This window comes from Pyrus communis, chromosome 1 (genome assembly GCF_041283825.1).
Source record: "Pyrus communis isolate YQ-2024b chromosome 1, ASM4128382v1, whole genome shotgun sequence".
Taxonomy (NCBI): domain Eukaryota; kingdom Viridiplantae; phylum Streptophyta; class Magnoliopsida; order Rosales; family Rosaceae; genus Pyrus; species Pyrus communis.
This window is the reverse complement of record NC_142565.1, coordinates 22,212,630-22,218,758: the sequence shown is the minus strand read 5'-3', so window position 1 is coordinate 22,218,758 and position 6,129 is coordinate 22,212,630. Positions and strand designations below refer to the sequence as shown.

At 40.3% G+C, this 6,129-nt stretch overlaps 1 pseudogene; it reads left to right on the top strand.

Annotated features, from left to right (window-relative positions):
• The first annotated feature begins 3,483 nt into the window (after positions 1-3,483).
• LOC137719951 (uncharacterized) lies at positions 3,484-4,293 on the top strand (annotated as a pseudogene).
• Positions 4,294-6,129: the final 1,836 nt, after the last annotated feature.

Genomic DNA, 6,129 nt, shown 5'->3' with positions numbered 1-6,129 from the left:
CCCTAAAAATTACAAACCTACGTGGCGCGCAGGCCGAGTAACTAATAAGCTAACTACGTCCTTCGGTCGAATGCGGGGCGTGCCAACTCGTCAGCCGAGCTTGGCCGAGGAGTAAAATTTGTTGATGTAGCTTTGAGCGCGTTGATAGGAGCATATTTATGCGACTTAAATGGCTTGTTCTCGTACATTTACGTTATGTTTCTTTAGTTATTTTAGTTCTTTATGCTTCTTTTGTGTGTTTTCAGGTTCTAAGGGCAAAGTATGCAAAAGGATGCCTTTTGGAGCCTTTTGGAGCAAATTAGAGATTGGAATGGATATCATATGCTTGGAGCCAAAAGGATGGACGAAATTGAAGACTTGAAGTAGGAAAGTTAAATCCTAAAAAGACCTCATGTTTGAGCATCATTGAAAACTCCTACGCATTTTAGAACACAAAAACAACATTCCTAGCAACCTTAGGACATTGTCGTGTGTTTCCTTGTGTCTCCCTTCCTTGCCATGCAAGGAAGGGCTTTGTTCCCTATTTTAAATACTTAAACACTACCACTTATCATTCACCACATATCATTCACCACTTATCATATCATACATTCATTTATCACTTATCATAATCATTCACTTATCACTTAACATATCATACACTTATCACTTATCACTCATAATCATCTACACATTTCAACCATTTAAACACATGTACTTCACCTACAACATCCACCTACTTCACCTACAACATCCACCTACTTCACCTACAAATGACATAGCCATATGTTCCCTCCACTACTCCTATAAATACCCTTGCATTCATTCATTCAATTCACATCTCATTTTCATACACAACACACCACAAATACCTCCATTCTTGCCGTGCATATCCCTTCATTTTCTGCATATTTTCTCTTCATTCCAACCACTCCAACCACTCCTCATCCCCCAAAAAACTCACCTTAGACCTTGTGCTACAACAACGAAGAAGAGAAGAGTGCCTAAACGTTCATACAATTCAAGTTTGAGTTGTTGGAATGTTTAGGTGTTTCTTTGATTTCAATGTTTAAATTCAATTTTCTTTGTTTTGTAATGGAAGAGAAGAGTGCCTAAACGTTCATACAATTCAAGTTTGAGTTGTTGGAATGTTTAGATGTTTCTTTGATTTCAAAGTTATGAGGAACTAAACCCCCCTTTAGCTAGGGGGTGATTCAAAATACATGTTTATGCTTGCAATATGAATTGATTACTTTTGGTTGGAATTTCATAAATTGTGGATTCAATTTGTTTAACCATTTGAATGAATATGACGCTAGAATATAAGTGAGTTTCACCTAATAGTTACGAACTTATATTCACAAGTAGTGGAGGTTGCTTATAAACAATCGCGTTAAACGAATTCTTGGCATAAGTTTCATGCGTATTCCATAGTAACGAATGCCTCGTCGATGTTTATGATTTCCGTTGAACTTAATGATCTTTGTTGAATGTCTCTATCATGCGTATTCCATAGTTAGGGACTTTGATTAAGAATAATTTGGTTGTAATGCGTATTCCATTCAATCCAACGAATCTAGGGAAATCTGAAAGTTAATTTAAGCGGACCTAATTAACTTGGAGCATTGAGTTTCATAATTTATCGAAAGACCAACTGAGAATCAATATTGTATGCAAGTGTAACATGTGTGGAGAAGAACCCCTTAGCTATTCCATCATCCATATTTTCATCACATTCATCTTTACTATCTGTTTTAAATTATAATCTGTCCGTTTAATTTAATCTCGTCCAACCACAATCACCCCCCCTATTTTGTTAAGTCTTATTCATTTGATTTGTCTTATTTTATGTTTTTGAGTATTTGGAGTCTTTTAAACTTGTTTTGAGTCTTTTAGTTTGTCTTAGTGTTTTAAAAGTTAGTTTTATTTATTTGAGTCAAGTATTTAGCATCCCTAGTTAATCCCCGGTTAGAACGATCCCTACTTACATCATTACTACAATTGTCACAAATAGGGTTTAGTTTGTGTGCGTATAAATATCGCATCACGCGTCGCTGACTTCTCTATCTTGCGATTGCGACCGAGGAAGGAACACTCTCGGTCTCTGGGTTCTACAGCCTGAAGACAAGGCTGCTAATTCTGCGGAGTTCACAAATCGTCCGAGCCCAATTCGGTCACTGTGATTATATTCGTGAGAGTATAAGCACATCGAATTGAGACCAAACTGTATGGGCACAGGTACTCGAACGTGATGTATGTCTTGATGGTAAACGTAGTTCGGCCGTCGGAATGCCGAACCCTGAAACTCACTTGTGAGTATCCAATCATAAAACCACTCGGCGGCCAGTACGCCGAGCAATGTAATTCGTAACACCTAACTATGCCGAGAAGGCTAGCAAGGTGACCTCTGCCAACAAAGGTTCGAGAACCTTTCTCGACCGAGACTTAGATAGATAACCCGTCGACCTCGACGCAGTGCTGTTTATCCAAACTGAAGGTGCTTCTTGGTTGGCTGATTCTGCGGCAGCAGTGCTGTTTATCCAAACTGAAGGTGCTCGCCGGGTGCTTCCACAGTGCTGTTTATCCAAACTGAAGGTGTGTCGGCAGGAAAAAGAAAAGGAAAAATCTCAAGGTGTTTGAGACGTTTTGCGCAGGGCAATTGTATGCTGATTTGAAGGTCCTTTTCCGTTGCATGATTTCTTGTATTTATAGTGCCCCATTCCTTGAAACCAATTCCGATTTGGATTGGGAGTCCTTGTCCCATTTCGACTCTAACTCGAACAAACCTACTCCCACTGGGATTCTGAATTTTCCTCTTTTCGGGGCTCCATTCCTTGCCGGTCGAGAATCCTGGTTGCACCAGGACTTCCTCGACCCTTTTCTATTCATTCGGACTGATAGGATTTGGCCGACCTTGCCAGCTTGCCCGAGAGTTATTATTCGGCCCATAGTATTTATCATCACCTTGGGTGGAGCACATCCTGCCGCTCGGCCCAACAATAATATTTTGGGCCCAAACAATTTGACATGGCATATTGGTGAATTTTGCTATTCTGAGCATGGTTGTGGTATAGATATATATTCTATTTTCTGGGAAATTATACAGGTTTTACGGCGAGGGGTTAGAACTTTTGAGCAATGAAATGATTTTGAAAAGCTTTGTTTTTGCCCACTCACACTTTCTATTTTGCGTCCCTCCAGGTTCTAGTTAGGAGTGCTTTTTGGTGGCTTGTGAGGAATCCACAGTAGCTCTGATAGATTATCACTATTGTATGGTCACTTTTGGGTGTTGTATAATTGGTATTTGTCATGTTGGACTGCACTTAGGCTACTTATGCTCTGGTTGTGTATTTCACACTTAATCTCGCACTAGCACATTTTCTTAGCTAGAACTGCTAGTAGTTGATTTTTATTTATTCGCATTTTTATTATTATTTTTGCTTCCGCATTGTGCACATGGTACATCACCCTCACGTGACGGCCAGCAAGCCTTGATTTCGGTCGAGGTGTGTCAGTTTGGTATCAAAGCCTAGGTTTAGCAGTCCTGCATATTTTGTGAGTATTCTAATTATTTTGGTGTCTTCTGTCAGAACTATGCCGCCTCGTAGAGAGCCACGTCATTCATCTGAGCCTAGTTTCCCCGATATAGCTCAGTTAGGGGAAGTTATTGCTATTGCTATTCAGTCTGCGCTCTGCCTTCCTCAAATGACACCCTTGGAGACTACGTATAATTTGAAGTTGGATAAGTTTGAGGGTAATGAAGGTCATGAAGGGGCAGAGCGGTGGCTCGACCATCTTGAAAAGACTTTCCGAGTATTGCAGAGTCAAGGGAATCTTCCTTATGAAAGGTGGGTCGAGACGACTACATGGTTTTTAGGTAAAGAACCAGCATCCTGGTGGAAACAGGATGCTTATCCGATGACACTAGAGGAAGCAACTGATTGGGAAGTGTTTAAGCAGTTGTTTTAGAAAAGGTTTCTTCCCCCTGAGTATATTGATCGCAAGAAACAAGAATTTACTCAATTGAGACAGAGGAAGAAGACGGCGAATGAGTATAACAGGAGATTCACTGATTTGTCTCGCTATGATCTGAAAGTTGCTACTAATCCGGTTGAGATGCTTCGTCGTTTCAGATTGGGTACTAAGAAGAAGTGGCGTTCTATGGTGACCACTACTCATTGTGCTTCTTATCAGGAGTTCTATGAGATTTTGTTAAGGATTGAGGATTCAGAGAATATGCCTAGTGAGAGTGAGAAAGAAGAAAAAGACAGCAATCAGAAGAAAGATGATAAAGATAAAGGTCAAGCATCTTAAAGACCTTGCAAGACTCAGAGCTTTAAGTGAAGTGGAGCTAGTTCTAGTTCTTCCAGCGGGGGTTTTAGTGCCACTGGTCAGGGAAGAGGTGGTAGATTTTCTAGGGGTCCTAGATTTTAGAGACAAGGGGATGCTAGTAGAAGAAGGGTTCCATTGTGTCACAGATGTAACAATAAGCATTTTGGAGAGTGTAGACGGGGCAGCAGTGGATGTTTTACATGTGGACAGATGGGACATAGAGCTATAAGTTGTCCTCAGAATCAGCAGAGGTCTCAACAGCCTTCCTTGCCACCACCAGCGCCGAACCAGCAAGTTCCAGGGTCTGGTAGTTATGGTTAGATAGGTCGTGGTGGTGCTTACCATTATCAGGGTGACGCAGTTCCTTATGCTTTAGGGTAGTATCAGTATTCCCAGGATCCTTATGAAGGAAGATTTGTGAAAAACAAGTTCATTTGAGCAACATCAACAACATGCAATTAACAATTAAAAGGCGGAATCATGTTTATATGCACTCAAAAACAAAACTTAACCCATGAACTTCAAAGCCTAGTAGATAGGTGAACCAAGACTCAACTCAAAACAAAGTGAGTTGAGAAATCAATACCTTTGTAGATTCCTCTTTGCATAAGCAAAGGCTAATCACCCAAAGAGAGGGCCTTCATTCCTTGCATCTTAGATCCATGGATTTGGATGGATGAAAAGGTTTCTCCAAGTTCCCAAAATTGAGAACCTCTAAGTCTCCACACCAAGGCATATTAAAGAAGAAATGAGTGACCTAGAGGAAGTAAGATTGCTAGTTTTTCCCCTCTAGATTGGCCGGCCTCTTTGAGAGCAAAGGGAAGTTTGTGTTCTCATCTTTACTCCTAAGAAAACCCTAAGGATGAAATGGCTATAAAGATGTCTTTATACCACCTCACAATGGAGTGGCAAACTCGCAATTAAGCCAAGTTCACTACCCTCCTCTAAATGGCCGGCCTAAGGGGATTTATTGGGCTATTTGGGCCTTTGTGAATCATTATTCATTAAGTTGTCATACAACTTAAGTCAATGGACTTGACGTTCGAAGCCCATTGGGCCTTAAGGTCCAAAACTATCCCGAGGTCTTTAACGAACTTATTCGTTTGATTAATTAACATATTAATTAATCCTTGCCATAAATAATTAAACCATTTAATTATTCTTACTCATTTCCGTTGAATCTTCAATCTTTACCTTACACGGTGTACGATCCATTAGGTTCCTTTTAGCGAGGCAGTGGGCGATTCAAACTCTTTCAAATCGATTGTGAATTGGAACTTACTTTCAATTCTCCCGTTAGTGATAATACACTTTTAGGGCTTCCACAAACCATGGTTGACGCCTAGCAGCATGTCATGGTTACCCAAGCTAATCAGAAGACGTGGAGAACCTATTCAGTTTTAGGATTACAAATGCAATACGGTCTTTCTCTAATACAATACTCTTGACCACATTGTTTGGTTTGATAGTTTATTCATGTCTACTATCCAATGTGAGTCTTGTGCTTATATGATTACCTTGAATGTGATTTGGAACACATTCCTAAATCTCATTCATACTTTGGCCAAAGATTCTTAATCATATCATAGAGTATTCTCCCTCAAACAGTTTGAAGGTTAGAGATCCCTTGTTGCGCATTCACTTGCCTCCATGGCTAAGTGGCTTAACCCCAACGATGCCGTGGACACCCTCCTGATGGAGTGACTTTGACATAATCAAAGATTAAGGACCTAACCACAAGACAACTGTGATGCCTCAGGTCAAAAGACTAATTTGTATTATCCCAACCATGAGTTCTCATGTGACATGAATATGAGA